The sequence below is a fragment of the Juglans regia genome, chromosome 8 (genome assembly GCF_001411555.2).
Source record: "Juglans regia cultivar Chandler chromosome 8, Walnut 2.0, whole genome shotgun sequence".
NCBI lineage: Eukaryota > Viridiplantae > Streptophyta > Magnoliopsida > Fagales > Juglandaceae > Juglans > Juglans regia.
The window spans coordinates 28,951,356-28,968,348 of NC_049908.1; the positions used below are offsets into that span (position 1 = coordinate 28,951,356).

At 36.1% G+C, this 16,993-nt stretch overlaps 2 pseudogenes; both read left to right on the plus strand.

Annotated features, from left to right (window-relative positions):
- The first annotated feature begins 6,177 nt into the window (after positions 1-6,177).
- Positions 6,178-10,222, plus strand: LOC109004376 (annotated as a pseudogene).
- A 534-nt stretch (positions 10,223-10,756) lies between these two features.
- Positions 10,757-16,692, plus strand: LOC109004378 (annotated as a pseudogene).
- Positions 16,693-16,993: the final 301 nt, after the last annotated feature.

A 16,993-nucleotide genomic window follows, 5' to 3' on the forward strand; every position in this document is an offset into this window, starting at 1 on the left:
ATCAATTTGGTATACTCTTTCAAACGAAATGCAAATGTTCATCGCAAATAAATTTCAATTTTCAGATGCAATCAAGCCAAGGAAAATGCTAGCCATTTTCTATTAAAACTTATCAACAAGAAAAAATAGACTAAAAATAATAAACTAAAAAAAATTAACATCTAAAAAAAATAAACTACATATTTTCCATTTTTTTCAAACAACAAATCACACTTAATAGTTGCAGCAACTGGACATGGACATTACCAATTTCAAATGGAAATGGGTTGCATCAACTGGGCGTGCGTTTTTCCCTTCCGGAACCGGTCACTCACGGCAGGCGTGCGTTTTTCCCTTCCGGAACCGGTCACTCACGGCAGACCCTTCCGCACGAACTGGCGTCGACAGCTTCTCCAGCTCACAGCAGATTTTCACTCACTCACAGCACATTCACTTCACCCACGGCACAGCAGATTCGTGAAAGGCACAGCAGATTCGCGAAATAGGTCTCCCGCTCTCGTTCACAGCAGTTTCTTTTGTTTTTTATTTCAATTTCTTTTTTTTTTAATTAATTACTTACGTGGCAAAATCACGTAAGTGTCGTCCGCAGGCAGGCACAGCATTGTGCCTGCCTGTAGCAGTTCTCGTATAAGAAAAGCAAATGAAATAGAAAGTACTTGATTGAGAGATAAAATATTTTTTTAATCAATTTGGTCTAGCTACAGTGACTATCAAATTTAACCACCAATTCTAAATTACTGTAACTAAAAGTCATATCTTTAAAGTTGTATAATTTAATATAGACTATTTTTGGGGTTTATTAGCCAAACTGCTAATTGGATTTAATTCAACAACCAAACACACAATCTCAAAACACTAAATATAACTTAATTTAATATTTCTTTACACGTGAAACTTACAATTTTTTTCAACTCAATTTATCTTTACACGAGGGATCCACAACCTTTTTTAACTTCTCATAAATACATATAAACTCATTTTAGGATGCTTAAAAAACAAACACATATTAGGTGAATTCTACAAAACTCACTACATCATCTCAACTCACTATTATTTATAAAAAAAACTCAACTCATCTCTACTCAGTTCAACATCCAAATACAACTTTAATGTTCATTGTGTGGTTATGTGTTGGAAATAAAAATCTACTTCTCTCACTCATGAAATAGATTGAGATGAGTTTAATTTTATATAATAAGTTGAAAAAGTAGTGGATTCCATCAATAATTAATTTGAGATGAATTGCGATAATCTTGACATCCAAACATAACTTAATTATTGGATTCTACTATATGATACATATGGTAAGATAAAAATAAAATATAGTATAATATATCGCATTACCATTTTGAAAAAAATATTAGAAGCTAAACTAGTATTGTTACTATAGAATAAAATGTTTTAGAATGTTTTTTTAAAATCAAATGTTATCATGGTAGCCGTGTATATATAGGATGTATTTAACATTCTCCATACCAGCTCGTAAACATGCAAATCATTTGAAAATTTCAAGGAATAGCCTGCTTGTTTCTGAAAAGTTTTACTTCACTATGAGGATTTTAATTTGCTCATTCGTTCTCCTCTTATAGACGCCTTCAAACTTTGTAAGATTTTTTTAAAATAGAAATACTAAAATTATAAAAAGATTAAACAAATATAAAAATATAAATTGATATTATTTAATATGATACGTTAAGTATATTTTATAATGAAAATAATTTTACAAACTATCGTATCACATCAAATAATATCAATTTGTAAGTTTGTTTTTGTAAGATTTCTTTACTGCTAAAATATTTATCTTTTTGAAATTGTTATTATAGTATTTCGTTTTACAAGTAAAATCTAATTAAAATTAAAAAGAATTGTACATTGGTAGACAATATATAATTAAAAGTACAAAATTTGATAAAACTATAATAATATTGGTCATTTTATTATCTTCATTTCACATGTTAATATGAGATTTATTACTTTTATCTTTTTATTTAAATATACATATTTATACGTTAATATATATGTATTTAAATTAAATAATAAAAATAACAAATTACGTATTAATATATAATATCAAGACGATAAGTAGAATTTTTTAATAAAAAAAAATATTAGATTGGATGGCTTGTGGGCCCACGCAGCCTCATAGGGATATATGGGACCCAGTTTTTAGCTGTGGCATTGGTGGAGGTTGGTAGATATTTTCCAGCCCAAGAAGAAGAAATTCATAGTATCCTGTGTTATGTGGAAGCTTTCCCTTGGTTCCGGCTCGTTTGATTTTAGAGTTTAGATGAGATGAGTTGAGATTAAAGTTAAAAAATTGAATAAAATATTATTAGAATATATTTTTTAATATTATTATTATTTTAGAATTTGAAAAAATTGAATTGTTTATTTTATTTTATGTAGAGATTTAAAAAAATTATAATGATGAGGTAAGATGAGATGAAATGTTTTTAAAAAATAAACAAGTAATTTACAATTCACATGCACTCTCAAATATCTAATATTTTTGGAAAGATAATATAATATAGACGAACATATGTTGCTTGATCAATCATATCTCATTTTATCTTATTTTATTTTTAAATATTATTTAAATATAAATATTTTCAAACTATTCATAATAATACGAGAAAAACCCCTCCTGGGCACTGCCCGAGTGCCTTAAATCTGTTTCCATCAGAATAGATAACTCAGTATCGTAGGCACCCCAAATCTTCATCATATGGTAGCCCATGAGTCGCACATGCACAACTCAAACATTTGCCATGCTCTAGCAAAAAGATTCAGTCTGCAAATCTCACACTTGTGATTTGGATTATTTACACTAGCTGGTTTGGCATTTTAGCGCAGTTGAGCATCTCCTTTAACAAAGTCGAGTCCCTTGACTCACTGCGAACAAAAGCGATGATAGTCCATTGACTCCTTTGACCCTATCGCGCAAAGTTGAGTCCATTGACTCACCGTGAACAATGATGATGACAATCCCTTGAATGCTTTGACCCTCACACACAAATCTGAGTCCCTTGACTCACCACGAGCTATGGGTGGGTGACAGTCCCTTGACTGCTCGACCCTTGCGTACTAAGCCGAGTTCCTTGACTTGCTGCGAACAAAGGCGATGACAGTCCCTTGATTGCTTCGACCCTTGTGTACAAAACCGAATCTCTTGACTTGCTGCAAACTATAGGCGAAAACAATCCTTTGACTGCCCAACCCTAGCATACAAAGTTGAGTCCCTTGACTCGCCATGAATAACGAGCAATGACAGTCTCTTGATCATATTAAGTGATATGTGACACATTTATCACTATTAGATGATAAATAAATATGTAATAAATAATCATTTAATAATAATAAATATACCTCATCATATTTAGTGAGATGATAGTATAGTGTATAGAATTTTTATTTTCAAATTAATTATTACAACTTTCTCAAACTTTAAAACAAAATATAAAAAAATAATTCAATTATTTTAAATTTTAAAATAAAAATTATATTCTAAATTAAAAAATATAACTTAAAAAAATAATAATAAAAAACAATTTTTACCGCTCGTCCTTACCACTTCATGTGGCCATGCCACGTGTTAAAGTGATTAAGAACAAAAAGCTAGAGAAATAGAACCCTCATCCCCGAGCTACCGAAACCAAACACTCAGTCCAAACCAATCCACTCCTGCAGCCATTGCTGCTGGTGAACTTGGAATCACTCTAAGATCATGCAAATGGCTTAATGCGGCGAAAAAAGTGTTCGTAGTTTCCTTGTCGGGTGCTAATGTTTCAGTACTCCCTTATTTCATCTGTCAAATACCCCATCGCACTCCAACATCAGTCTGAGTTTTGCTCTCAAGCTTCAGCCTCCTGATCTTATACTTGACTTTGGGTTCTCCAATTTACTAAGTCAATGCCTCTCAGCCTCAAAAAAGAGATTGGACTCTCTCATGTCAAACTTTGAAATTGGAGCTTTGCTAATGGTCCCAATGTGTTTGATGGCTCAACTTTTGAAGCTTGATGTTAAATCTATAAGCTTGCGGAAATTTTCAAGGGTGGCTTGTAATCTATATCTGGATTTTATTGGGTTTCCACCAGCTGCCCTTTTCATGTTGAGAGGCATATTTGGAGATTACGGCAGTGTTATTGTTGGTGACTTTTGGATGTTTATGTCTTGCTCATGTTAATTTCGGTGGCCCGGACGAAGGCTACCCTTTCTCTAGCTTTTTGTTTTTGTTTTTAATCACATAACCTGCCACATGTCACGACTCACGACCACATGAAGGGGTAAGAAGAGCAGAAAGAATGAGGCGCTAGCTTGCCTTTTTTTTCTTTTAATTTGTTATCTTTATTTTTAAAAATTTAATAAATATTTAATTCAAATTATCTTATTATTATTCAAATAAAATTTTATATCATCTCTTCTTTCAAATATTTCCTAAACCTTGATGCGAACACGGCAACACATGTTCAAGTTCAAAGGTGCCTTTCCCGTTCAATTCTTTTACGTACAGTCGCTGGGCTCAAGCGGTGAGGAGTAACGTCAGTAAAAAAAAAAAAAGGCGTGAAATAAGAAAGAAGAAAGATAAAAACAGAGCAATTTCGGCTAGCTTTCTTCTTCGTGTTCGATTGTCTGTAACCCATTGACACTCATTTTTATCAAGACCCTCCATGAACATGATTGCTAAAACTTTGTCTCCGTCACCTCTGTAATCCATACTCTGCAGAAGGGTAATCAACTCCAAAAGAATATTTACAACGAAAAAGTGCAGCAACGTCTTCAACTAAGGTATTGGAATAAAATTTTCCTTTATCAGAAAGTTGCAGGCCCAGGAAGCCAATTTGTTGAACTACCTCATTAATGGCTGAATTATTTTGGAGTTCATTGAATCACCCAAAGATTTGACATCTTTTTCCCTCTTTCATCTGAGTAATAGGATTTTGATATTTCCCTAATTTTGACAACTGAATGTCGACTTCCACCGTATCCATCATGGCAAACCCTACTACTTGGCGCTGACCCGTGGTTGCCATCGAGAAGAAGAATACTAGAATCGAGTTGCTCTTCGTCAATGATGCGGCCGCGCCCGAAACGAGTCCCAAGGGTGTTGCCAGAGGCGATGACTTGGCCATTGGAAACGGAAAGGCCTTGAGCCACCACCCACTTCATGGGGAGAGATCGTCAAGGGACTTGGAGCTGCAAGTGAAAACATCACTGGGAAATGACAACAACAGTGCATCGCTTCGCCGCGCTCGCAAGGTGCTCCCTCACATGCCGGAGCAACATTGCTGGGGTCATTGTTTTTAGAGTCTTCAACAAGTAGAATTTCATCCTACTTCTTGTTCTCGCCGGGATGTGCTATCTTAGACGAAGGCGCTTCGAGGGGATGGACTCGCTGTCTGTGACAGTAATGTAATCGTGGAAGGATCGAGAGAGGGAGTTCTAGTCTGAGGAAGAGAGGAAACGTAGACACAAAGTGGGAGATAATGGGGAAGAAAATATTGAGGGAAGAGTGAATCGAAACGGTGCGTATCGATTAAATTTTTTCACATCAGTAACTGCTTACGTGGCGTTTACTTCCGGTGATTGAAAATATAATTTTTTTTTTAAATATTAAATTGAGATGAATTGAAATGATAAAATATTATTTTTTAATATTATTATTATTTTAAAATTTAAAAAAATTATATTTTTTATTATATTTTATATTAAAATTTTAAAAAAATTAAAAAAAAAATTGAAATGGATTTAAAATTCAAACAAACTTGATATTTAGAAAAAAAACTGATTTGAATTTTGAGGTGGACCACTGGACCACACACTAATGGTTCTCGTGCGTGATCAGGCATTGGAATCTATTTAAAAAAAAAATTGATTTGAATTTTGAGGTCGACCTCACACACTACTGGTCCTATCGGGCATTGGAATGGATAAGGATAGATTTATTATATGTTATTATTTATTTATTTATTATTATTATTATTTTAATTAATAATTAAGAAATTAAATATTAATAAAATTATATATATTTTTTAATAATTAAAAATGTTAAAAATATATTTAAAATAAAAAATAAAAAAATAAAAATTCAAATAAAAAAATATTGATATGAACGTAGATTGTCCCGAACTCTGAACGGCACCTCGAAGTCTGAAATGATTAAAACCAGATCTACCTCTCTGAGTCTGAACTGCCAGAAGGGGAAGAAGACCAGTTGATTCAGCAAACTCGGCCAGTCATCAGATCACATTAAATCCCATTAAATGCACTTTTTAGCAGCCTTCAATGGAAAAACTAGAGTAGATACAAACGTTATGTCGCATTTAATACATGTACAATGCATTCACATTGAAAAGCTCTCCTGTATGTCTGAATCTCTGAATTCGGATACGAATTTGATAATTTTTTCCCAAGTTAAGTATCTTGAAGAGAAGCCTCCACAAACACAAGAACATAAGCCGACAAGAGAGATAAAGAGTATGGAGTGCAATCAGATGATCTATATCACCACAGCAAAGATTTTGTTGTTAATCTTCTTCGTCTCTCGTGTTCTTCCATCTGCATCTGTCTGTGAAGATCTAACCGATTGCCTAGCTCTTCTGAAGTTCAAAGAAGCCATAACAAGTGATCCCAAGAGTTATCTCCAAGATTGGAACAAAGCCAATTCCTTGTGCAACTGGACTGGAATTACATGCCATCCACATCTCGAAGATCGTGTCATAGCTCTTGAGCTCATTAACATGGGCTTACAGGGAACTATTTCACCTTTCCTATCCAATCTTTCCCTCCTCAGCACCCTGTCTTTGTACCGCAACCGTTTCCATGGAGAAATCCCAACTACCTTGGGAAGGCTTTCGAAATTAGCATATTTGAATCTCAGTATAAACCTTCTTGAAGGTAACATACCACCCTCACTTCAAGGCTGTCAAAGCTTGAAAATCTTGGATTTGACTAGCAACTATCTATCTAGAATTCCGAGAGAACTTGGGTGGATGCAGAACCTAACGCACTTGGCTCTCACTGAAAACAGCCTCACTGGAGTCATACCATCATTTCTATCAAACCTGACAGGCCTAATAAAATTAGAGTTGGCCGTAAATTTCTTCACTGGGAAGATCCCTCCACAGCTTGGAGCTCTCGCAAAGATGGAGATTTTGACCTTACACATTAACTCTCTTGAGGGAACGATACCTAACTCATTGAGTAACTGCACCGCATTACGTGAAATTTCGATGACTGATAATCTTTTAATTGGAGACATCCCTTCAGAATTGGGAGAAAAGCTCCAAAACTTGCAAAAGTTGTACTTGATCAACAACAGTCTCTCAGGAGAAATTCCAGTGGCCCTCTCGAATCTTTCCCATCTGACACTCCTTGATCTTAGCATGAACAACTTCAGTGGGGAAGTTCCACAGGAGTTGGGGAAGTTAAAGAATCTTGAGATTCTTTAACCTTCATAGCAATAACCTGGGAGGCAGATCTGGCAACTCTTCCCTCAGTTTCTTAACAGCACTCACGAACTGTTCATCTCTGAAGAAATTGCACTTAGGTTCATGTTCGTTCACAGGAAATCTACCTGATTCTGTCGGCGCTCTTTCAAAAGAACTTTATTACTTCAACATTTTGGATAACAGAATAACAGGAGAGATTCCAGGAAGTATAGGTAATTTGAGCGGCCTTGTGCGCTTAACTTTGCAGTACAACTTTTTGGATGGAAGAATACCCGCAACACTCGGAAAGCTTTGGCAGTTGCAGACGTTAGGCTTGGGAAAAAACAGGCTTTTTGGGCTAATTCCCGTGGACATGGGGAACATGACTAATCTTGGTTTGCTGGATGCTAGTTATAATTTGCTTAATGGGTCGATTCCCTTTACACTTGGTAATCTCTCTCAACTGAGGTATCTTCTCTTGTCTCACAACCACTTGTCAGGAAACCTTCCCATTGAACTCACCCGATGTTCTCTTATGATGCTTCTTGATTTATCCTTCAATGCCCTAAGTGGGTCAATTCCCAGAGAGATCAGTAGCTTTTCCAAGTTGTCTCTCTATCTCAACTTGTCAAACAATAACTTTCAAGGAGAGGTGCCTGCAGGCATAGGGCAACTGGTATTTGTGCTTGCAATAGACTTGTCAGAGAATAGGCTTTCCGGTGCCATACCAAGTTTAATTGGAAGTTGCATATCATTGGAGCATTTGAACCTGTCCCATAACATGCTTGACGGTACAATCCCCGAGGCCTTGAAGCTGATCACGCATCTGAAAGTGCTGGACTTGGCTCACAATCAATTAACTGGTGATTTTCCATTATGGATCATTAATGGCCAATTTCTCATGAATCTTAATTTATCCTACAATAGTTTGACAGGTGAAGTTCCAAATACTATAAGGTTCAATAGAAGCTCGTTCATGGGAAATTTGGGGTTGTGTGGTGGCTCTGATCTACTTGGTCTTCCTCGCTGTGAAGCTGAGAAGCAAAAGAAAAAGAGAAACAAAAAGATCTACCATATCTTCACAATTACATTGAGTTGTACCCTATTATTCTTGGTGTTGGTTGTTGTCTTTGTTTACCGTTTCTTCTTCAAGAAAGAAACTGTAAATCTATCACATTCAAAACTAATGTCTTCTCCAATAAACTTTGGAAATCGAACTTTTACTCAAAGGGAACTCGAAATTGCAACAGCTGAGTTTGATGAGGCAAACTTATTGGGAAGGGGAAGCTATGGATCAGTTTATAAAGCAATCATTGACGATGGAAATTCTATTGTGGCGGTAAAGGTTTTGCATGGAGAGTCTATTCAGAGTTTGAAAAATTGTAAAAGAGAATGCCAGATATTATCTGGAATCAAGCACCGCAATCTGGTTAGAATGATTGGATCCGCCTGGAGTTCACAGTTCATGGCTATAGTTCTGGAGTATATGGGCAACGGGAACTTGGAACAACATCTTTATCCGAATGGATCAGAGATAGGCAGCTGTAACTTGAAATTGAGAGACAGGCTGGGAATAGCTATAGATGTTGCCCATGGATTGGAATATCTACACGAGTATTGTTTAGATCAAGTCATACATTGTGATCTGAAGCCACAAAATGTGCTTTTAGACACTGATATGGTCGCTCATGTTGCAGATTTTGGGGTTGGAAAGCTCATTTTTGCTGACAAACTAAGAGAACATGTTAGCACAACAAATTTCCTTCGAGGATCAATTGGTTATATACCCCCAGGTGTGCATGTGATGAGCTATGATGATGTCATTTCTTTATATGCCTCGTCTATAGTAAATGATTTCTATTATTTTCTTTCTACTCAAGCAAGCTTTTCATCTCATAATTCTTCCCAACATATTTTCATTTCTAAGCAGAAATAAGTCAATTTTCAAAGTAGTGTTACTTCAAAATTTGTTTAGATTTCTCAAGCAGATTATTGTCAAAATAGGGTCCATTACGACAAGATCTATATGAACAAGAATCCTAAGCAACATATCGTTTCTAAGAAGAAAATATTTGTCAAGGCCCCAAAATTGTTTACACAGTAACTTATGAACTAAATTGTGAAACACTTTCCGCTAACGATTCCAGTTGCTTTGAAACAGAATATGGACAGGGAATTGAAGTTTCCACTAGAGGAGACGTATATAGTTTTGGTATCATGCTGCTAGAGATGATGACTCGAAAGAAGCCCACAAGCGAATTGTTTTCAGATGGGGCTGATCTTAGGAATTGGGTGGATTCTGCATTTCCAGATCATATTATGGATGTTCTGGACACCTCATTAAAGCAGGAGGCAAATTCAGGGGATTCAAGGTGTGCTTTACAAAGGTTTGAGCAATGCTGCGTGGAAATGCTTGACTTAGGGTTGATGTGCACACAGGAGAATCCACAAAAACGACCGCTCATGTCTTCGGTGGCACAAAGGCTGGAGAATATTCGAAAGGAACAGGGATATTGTTAGGGGATTGTAAACTACTCATATTATAGTAGATTTGCCTTTCAAATATTGCGTGGACGTATGCCCTGTGGCAAACCACGAAAATCTGTTTATCTTTATCTCCATTTACATTTCCTGTATTTATTTTCTATTTAACGCTATGGATGTATGTACTTGCACCGTACCATTGCTCTGGACCGCCATCGTGGACTTTAGACCACAGCCTCAAGACCTGGACCACCTCAGTGGGCCGGGAATAAGTATATCTCCCGTTTTGGCCTAGTGTACAATTTTTGGCATTAACAGTTGGCGTCATCTATGGGATTGACTTGTTCTCTACACTGGAAGTTTGAGAATAATGATTTTCCAACTTACAAAATCATCTTCGAAGGAGCAGATAAATTTTCTCTTAGATAAGTATTCTCAACTTTTTCACCTCTTATTTTTATTTCATTAGTAACACTTCAACTACAAAAATTAGGTGAGTGCACATTTCCTCGCCGATGTGGTTAAGAGCACTACACACTAAGTGCACAGTGCATAAAACACTTTAATTGCTAGCTTTTCACGCCTGGGAAGAAAGTTTCCAGGCCAGGCAAGAATAGGCTTACTGTGCATTAAATGCAGAGTACTGTGACATGCATAGTGCATGTGCACTGTGTGTAGAATGCATGCACCCATTGTGCATGGCATGCATAGTGCCAGCCGTGAGCCTGCTGTTGTTGCCAGCGGCCACCACATGGTTCTTCGACGCCTTTTGCCATTGTTGTAGTGGTCCCTGACCCCTACGTCCGAGTATAAGGTGGTCCATAACCACACATGCTGTGAACATAATGTGCACCCAAGAGCTCACATTGGCTAGCTGTGAGCCCAATGTTGCTACCTGCGGTCGTGGCGCCCGTGAGCTGGCGGGGCAACCACCGGCTACCACCAAGACTGGTAGTGATTTTTGTTAATGGCAGTGTGTTCCTTGGCCCTAGTCCATTCCTCGACCACCCATTGGTCGACCATGCACGCGAGCAAACATCCTGCCATGCACACTGGCGGGCAACCGCTTGCTCAGCCAGAATGGGTTCCTTGGTCATGGGTTCCCTGACCACAACGTTACTCAGCCATGGAGAGTCCCTCATCCCCTCAAGTTCCTCAGCCAACAGGTCCCCCGGCCACACAGCTCTTTAGCAACGAAGTTGCTGAGACACGAAGTTCTAGTGCTTGAAGGTCTAGGATATTCAACCAGTAAGTTTCCCATTTTCTCAAGAAAGGATTCTCAATGAATTATGTTAGATATTTCTGACAACAAGATTCATGGGGAGCTACCTAGTTGGATTTGGAGACTTCCCCATTTTCAGATTTTGAATCTTTCTCATAATTGTCTAGAGACTCTAGATGTGAATTTAAACTCTCAGACTTCCCAAACCAGGTTGAATATCCTAGACCTTCACTCCAACCAGCTCCAAGGGCAACTTTCAACTCTTCCACTGAATTTTCAAAACTTCAAACCCGCTCTCTCCCATCAAAACCCGCTCTATATTTTCTTCTATGTTTCAAGGAATAAATTTGACGGGACTATTCCTACGTCACTGCGCAATACTACCAATCTTAATGCTATAGACTTATCCCATAATCACTTGACTGTCACGATTTCCCAATGCTTAATTGAAATGAGTAAACATCAAACGGTGATGGATTTAGGGGGAAACAATCTTACTGGAGTAATTCTTGATTCCTTTTCAGATCATCACTCATGTTATTTACAAACTTTGGTTCTGAATGGAAATCAATTGGAAGGAGAGCTACCAAAATTCCGAGCCAAGTGCAATACATATTTGGAGGTTTTGGACGTCAGGAACAACCGCATTCAGGATACCTTCCCATGTTGTTTGAAGAACATGGACAGATTGCAAGTCCTTATTTTGCGATCTAACCACTTATCTAAAAATTATTTGTTTTGGCTTATGGAGGACTTCATGCAAACCTACAAAAATAATTAAAATAGATTTTTTTGGTACCCATGTTCTTCGAGTCATTCATTTATTAATATTAGAAGAAACAAGATTTTTAGGTACCCATATGACCCTAATAGTCATTGTATGTTTGCTTCTAATAGGACAAGCATAATAATTATGACCATTTCTATTACAAAAAATGCAGATAGCATGTGACATATACTAAGAACTTGAGTGATTGTAATAGTATCTTTCTTTGAAAAAATTTCTTTTATCAAAACAATTTTTAACACTCAACTTTGATTTAGAAGGATTATTAAAGAAGTTTTTATAAGATTTGTATTTTAGTTTTGGCATGTATCCCAAGCCTGCCTTGTCAAAAACACATATTTGACTACCAAGAAGTTTTTCAAAGTTTCTTTTTCTGTTTGTAAATTTTTCAACAATATTTTCTAAATCAGTCACTTTTTTTTTTTAACACTTGATTTTCATCTTTCGAAATGATGTTTTCTTTTCTTAAAATATCAATTTCGTTTGTCAAAGAATTATTTTTCTTTTTCAAAGTAATACATTTGATACTTAATTTCTCAAGTTTCTCATTTACCTCTTCTAAGATATCTTGCAATTCCGCATATGAATGATTTTTAATATTGTCAATATTTGTTACCTTAATGTCGTCTTTAGCCATAAGACAAAAATTTACAAATTTTCCATTGCTTGCTTTGTTGTCTGAGCTGCTTGAATCATCATCCCATGTAGTTTTTATTGCTTTTGCTTTCACTTTGTCATCAATTTCCTCATCTTCATCGCTTTTACTTTCATGGCGGGGCAACCACCGGCTACCACCAAGACTGCTAGTGATTTTGGTTGATGGCGTGGTGTTCCTTGGCCCTAGTCCATTCCTCGACCACTGCTCGGCCACCCATTGGTCGACCTTGCATGCGAGCAACCATCTTGTCATGCACACTAGGGGTGTTAAATTGTGTTAATTGTGTTAATGGGTGTTAAATCTTGTCAAGTTCTTCTTTGACTTTCCTTATTCTTCTCCTCTTTTTAATGTGTACTCTTGGGTGGTAAGTGACTCGATGAGTTCATTTACTACGAGTTTCTTGAGATCTCCAGCTTCAAGACTCGCTGTCACTTTTGATTCCCAACGTTTTGATAGAGAGTTGAGAATTTTTTTTATTATCTCCACATTGGAATATACTTTGCCAAGAGCTGTCAAGCTATTTATGATGTTAGTAAAATGAATGTACATAGTTGAAATAGATTCATCATCATTCATTTTAAACATTTCATATTTATGAGTTAAAATATGAATTTTTTATTCATGTTCCTTCATAAGTAACTTCCAAATTATCCCAATTTTTTTTGTTGCTATCTTGCAAGTCATTATTCTATTAAACTCATTCCCGTCGAGAGCATTATATAAGAGATTTATAGCCGTTGAGTTCAATGTTGTAATTCTATCGTTTTCACGATCGAACTCTTCTTCTTCCTTTTTGACCTTTAATCCGTCAAAAACTTTTGTTGGAATATAAGATCCATTTATAATGCATCTCCAAATTTCTCGACCTTGAGATTGAAGGAAAATTCTTATTCCAGCTTTCCAGAATGTGTAATTATCTTTGCAAAATAATGGAAGCCAACTGCTGGATTGGCCTTACCAAATGTAACTGCAACGTTAGTCATAAGATCTTAACTTAAAAGATAGTTAATCTTATAAAAAGAGTCATCGCTTTGATACCACTTGTAACTAATTATAGGCAACACCTATGTCACCTAACAATTGTACCTTCCAGACTAGTCGGCCATCGTTTCCACTGGTGCACTGTCACCCATGGTCGGAGAGTCTTGCTTCGGTGAAACAGTCACAAACAAGAGTTCCCATGAGTGATATGTCTGTATGAACAGCACAGGTTAACTAGTTTTGATACCACTTGTTGCCCAGAAAACTAACACAAGATGTGGGTGAATTGAGTTGTATTTAAAAATCTCAATTATAAATTAAATACCCAATATAAAATATGAACAAAATACGAAGCAGCAGTAAATATAAAGAGTAAGGGTAAGAAGAAGCAAACTCAGTATTTTAACGAGGTTCAGGCTTACTGCCTACGTCCTCGCCTCAAGCTACCTATTGAGGATTCCCAAATTCACTATCCAATCTTCTTCAGGTAGAGATAAAAACCTAATACACATTTGATCAGTACTGCTACAAAGAATCGATATAGAACACCTTCTACACTTGCAATCACCTTACACGTAGTGATTCAACGTCTATTCCCTGTATAGAACAACTTCTACACACACAAGGATTATACACTCCCTTTTACAGATACAAGAGCTGATAGTAGGTAAGTTATCAGAAAATACTCATCAATGAGTGGAATAAGAACAATATAGCGCAAAACTATATATCTATCAAAATGAACAAGGTTAAGGCTCAATGCTTTGAGAAGAGAGATTGAAAGTTTTGAATGTATGTTGTAAAATTTGCAATTGATGTGTATATGCTCTTGTTGTTGTGTTCTTGATTTGAAGATCTCAAATGAGTTATTTATAGGCGTATGAGATTTCATTTTCAAATTTAAAAAGATTCACATGTCAAATACAACATCATTCACTTTTCAAAATTTTCAAATCAAAGTTTTAATTTTCACAATTATCAATGACAACATCATTCACTTTTCAGAATTTTCAAATCAAAGTTTTATTTTTTCGTAATTGTCAAAGACAACATTATTTACTTTTCAAAATTCAAACTTTTAATCATGTCATACATATATGAAATATGACAATAAATCATCTTTCAAAAATTTAAATTTTAAACTTTTAATTTTTAAATATGTCATTCATATGTGGAAAATGCAATTTGATGCTTTTTGATAAAAAATTAATTTTGAGCCTTAATCTAATTTTGAATTTTATCAATAGATGCACATAATTATTCTAAGAGCTTCATTTGCAAGCTTGTGCCATTTTTTGCTCATGCTTGGGTTATTGATGTGGTTGGCTTCATTGTGTAGACAACTTAAACTTGAATTAATTTGTTATCATCAAAATTCATATGTAGATATGTAATTATATGAGCTTGAAACTTTGGGTTCAACAATTATGTTTTCATTATTATTTACAAAATATCTAATATCACTTTACTATCCAAACGCAATCTAAGAACAAAAGGCTAGAGAAATAGAACCCTCGTCCCCGAGCTACCGAAACAATAGTTTGACAGGAGAAGCTCCAAATACTATAAGGTTCAATAGAAGCTTGTTCATGGGGAATTTGGGGTTGTGTGGTGGCTTTGATCTACTTGGTCTTCCTCACTGTGAAGCTCAAAAGCAAAAGGAAAAGAGAAAAAAAAAGTTCTACTATGTCTTAGCAATTACATTGAGCTGTACCTTATTATTTTTTGTGTTGGTTGCTGTCTTTGTTTATCGTTTCTTCTTCAAGAAAGAAACTGTAAATCTATCACATTCAAAACGAATGTCTTCTCGAATAAACTTTGGAAACCGAACTTTTACTCAAAGGGAACTCGAAATTGCAACAGCTGAGTTCGATGAGGCAAACTTACTCGGAAGGGGAAGCTATGGATCAGTTTATAAAGCAATCATTGATGATGGAAATTCTGTTGTGGCGGTAAAGGTTTTGCATGGAGAGTCTATTCAGAGTTTGAGAAACTATAAAAGAGAATGTCAGATATTATCTGGAATCAAGCACCGCAATCTGGTTAGAATGATTGGATTCGCGTGGAGTTTACAGTTCAAGGCTATAGTTCTGGCGTATGTGGGCAATGGGAGCTTGGAACAGCATCTCTATCCGAATGGATCAGAGATAGGCAACTGTAACTTGAAATTGAGAGACAGGCTGGGAATAGCTATAGATGTTGCCCATGGATTGGAATATATACACGAGTATTGTTCGGACCAAGTCATACATTGTGATCTGAAGCCACAAAATGTTCTTCTGGACACTGATATGGTCGCTCATGTTGCAGATTTTGGGGTTGGAAAGCTCATTTTAGCTGACAAACTAAGAGAACATGTTAGCACAACAGATTTCCTACGAGGATCAATTGGTTATATACCCCCAGGTGTGCATGTGATGAGCTATGATGATGTCGTTTCTTTATATGCCTCATCTATAGTAAATGATTTCGATTATTTTCTTTCTACTCAAGAAAGCTTTTCATCTCATAATTCTTCCCAACATATTTTCATTTCTAAGTAGAAATAAGTCAATTTTCAAAGTAATGTTACTTCAGAATTTGTTTAGATTTCTCAAGCAGATTACTGTAAAAAAAGGGTCCATTACGACAAGATATATGTGAACAAGAATCCTAAACAACATATCTTTTCTAAGAAGAAAATATCTGTCAAGGCCCCAAAATTGTTTACACAGTAACTTATGAACTAAATTGTGAAACACTTTCCACTAACGATTCCAGTTGCTTCGAAACAGAATATGGACAGGGAATTGAAGTTTCCACTTGAGGAGACGTATATAGTTTTGGTATCATGCTGCTAGAGATGATGACTCGAAAGAAGCCCACAAGCGAATTGTTTTCAGATGGGGTTGATCTCAGGAATTGGGTGGATTCTGCATTTCCAGATCATATTATGGATGTTCTGGACACGTCATTAAAGCAGGATGCAAATTCAGGGGATTCAAGCTGTGCTTTACAAAGGTTTGAGCAATGCTGTGTGGAAATGCTTGACTCAGGGTTGATTTGCACACATGAGAATCCACAAAAACGACCACTCATGTCTTCGGTGGCACAAAGGCTGGAGAATATTCGGAAGGAACAAGGATATTGTTAGGGGATTGTAAAACACTCATATTATTGTTGATTTTTCTTTCAAATAACGCGTGGACGTATGTTCTGTGGCAAACCATGTAAATCTTTGTATCTTTATCTCTATTTACATTTCCTATATTTATTTTCTATTCACTGCTATGGATGTATGTACTTGCACCCTACCACCGTTTTGGACCACCATCATGGACTTTAGACCACAACCTTAAGACCTGGACCACCTCAGAGGGTCGGGAATGATTGTTTCTATTGTTTCGGGTTATTGTGTAATTTTTGACATTAACAGTTGGTGTTTTCTGTGGGAT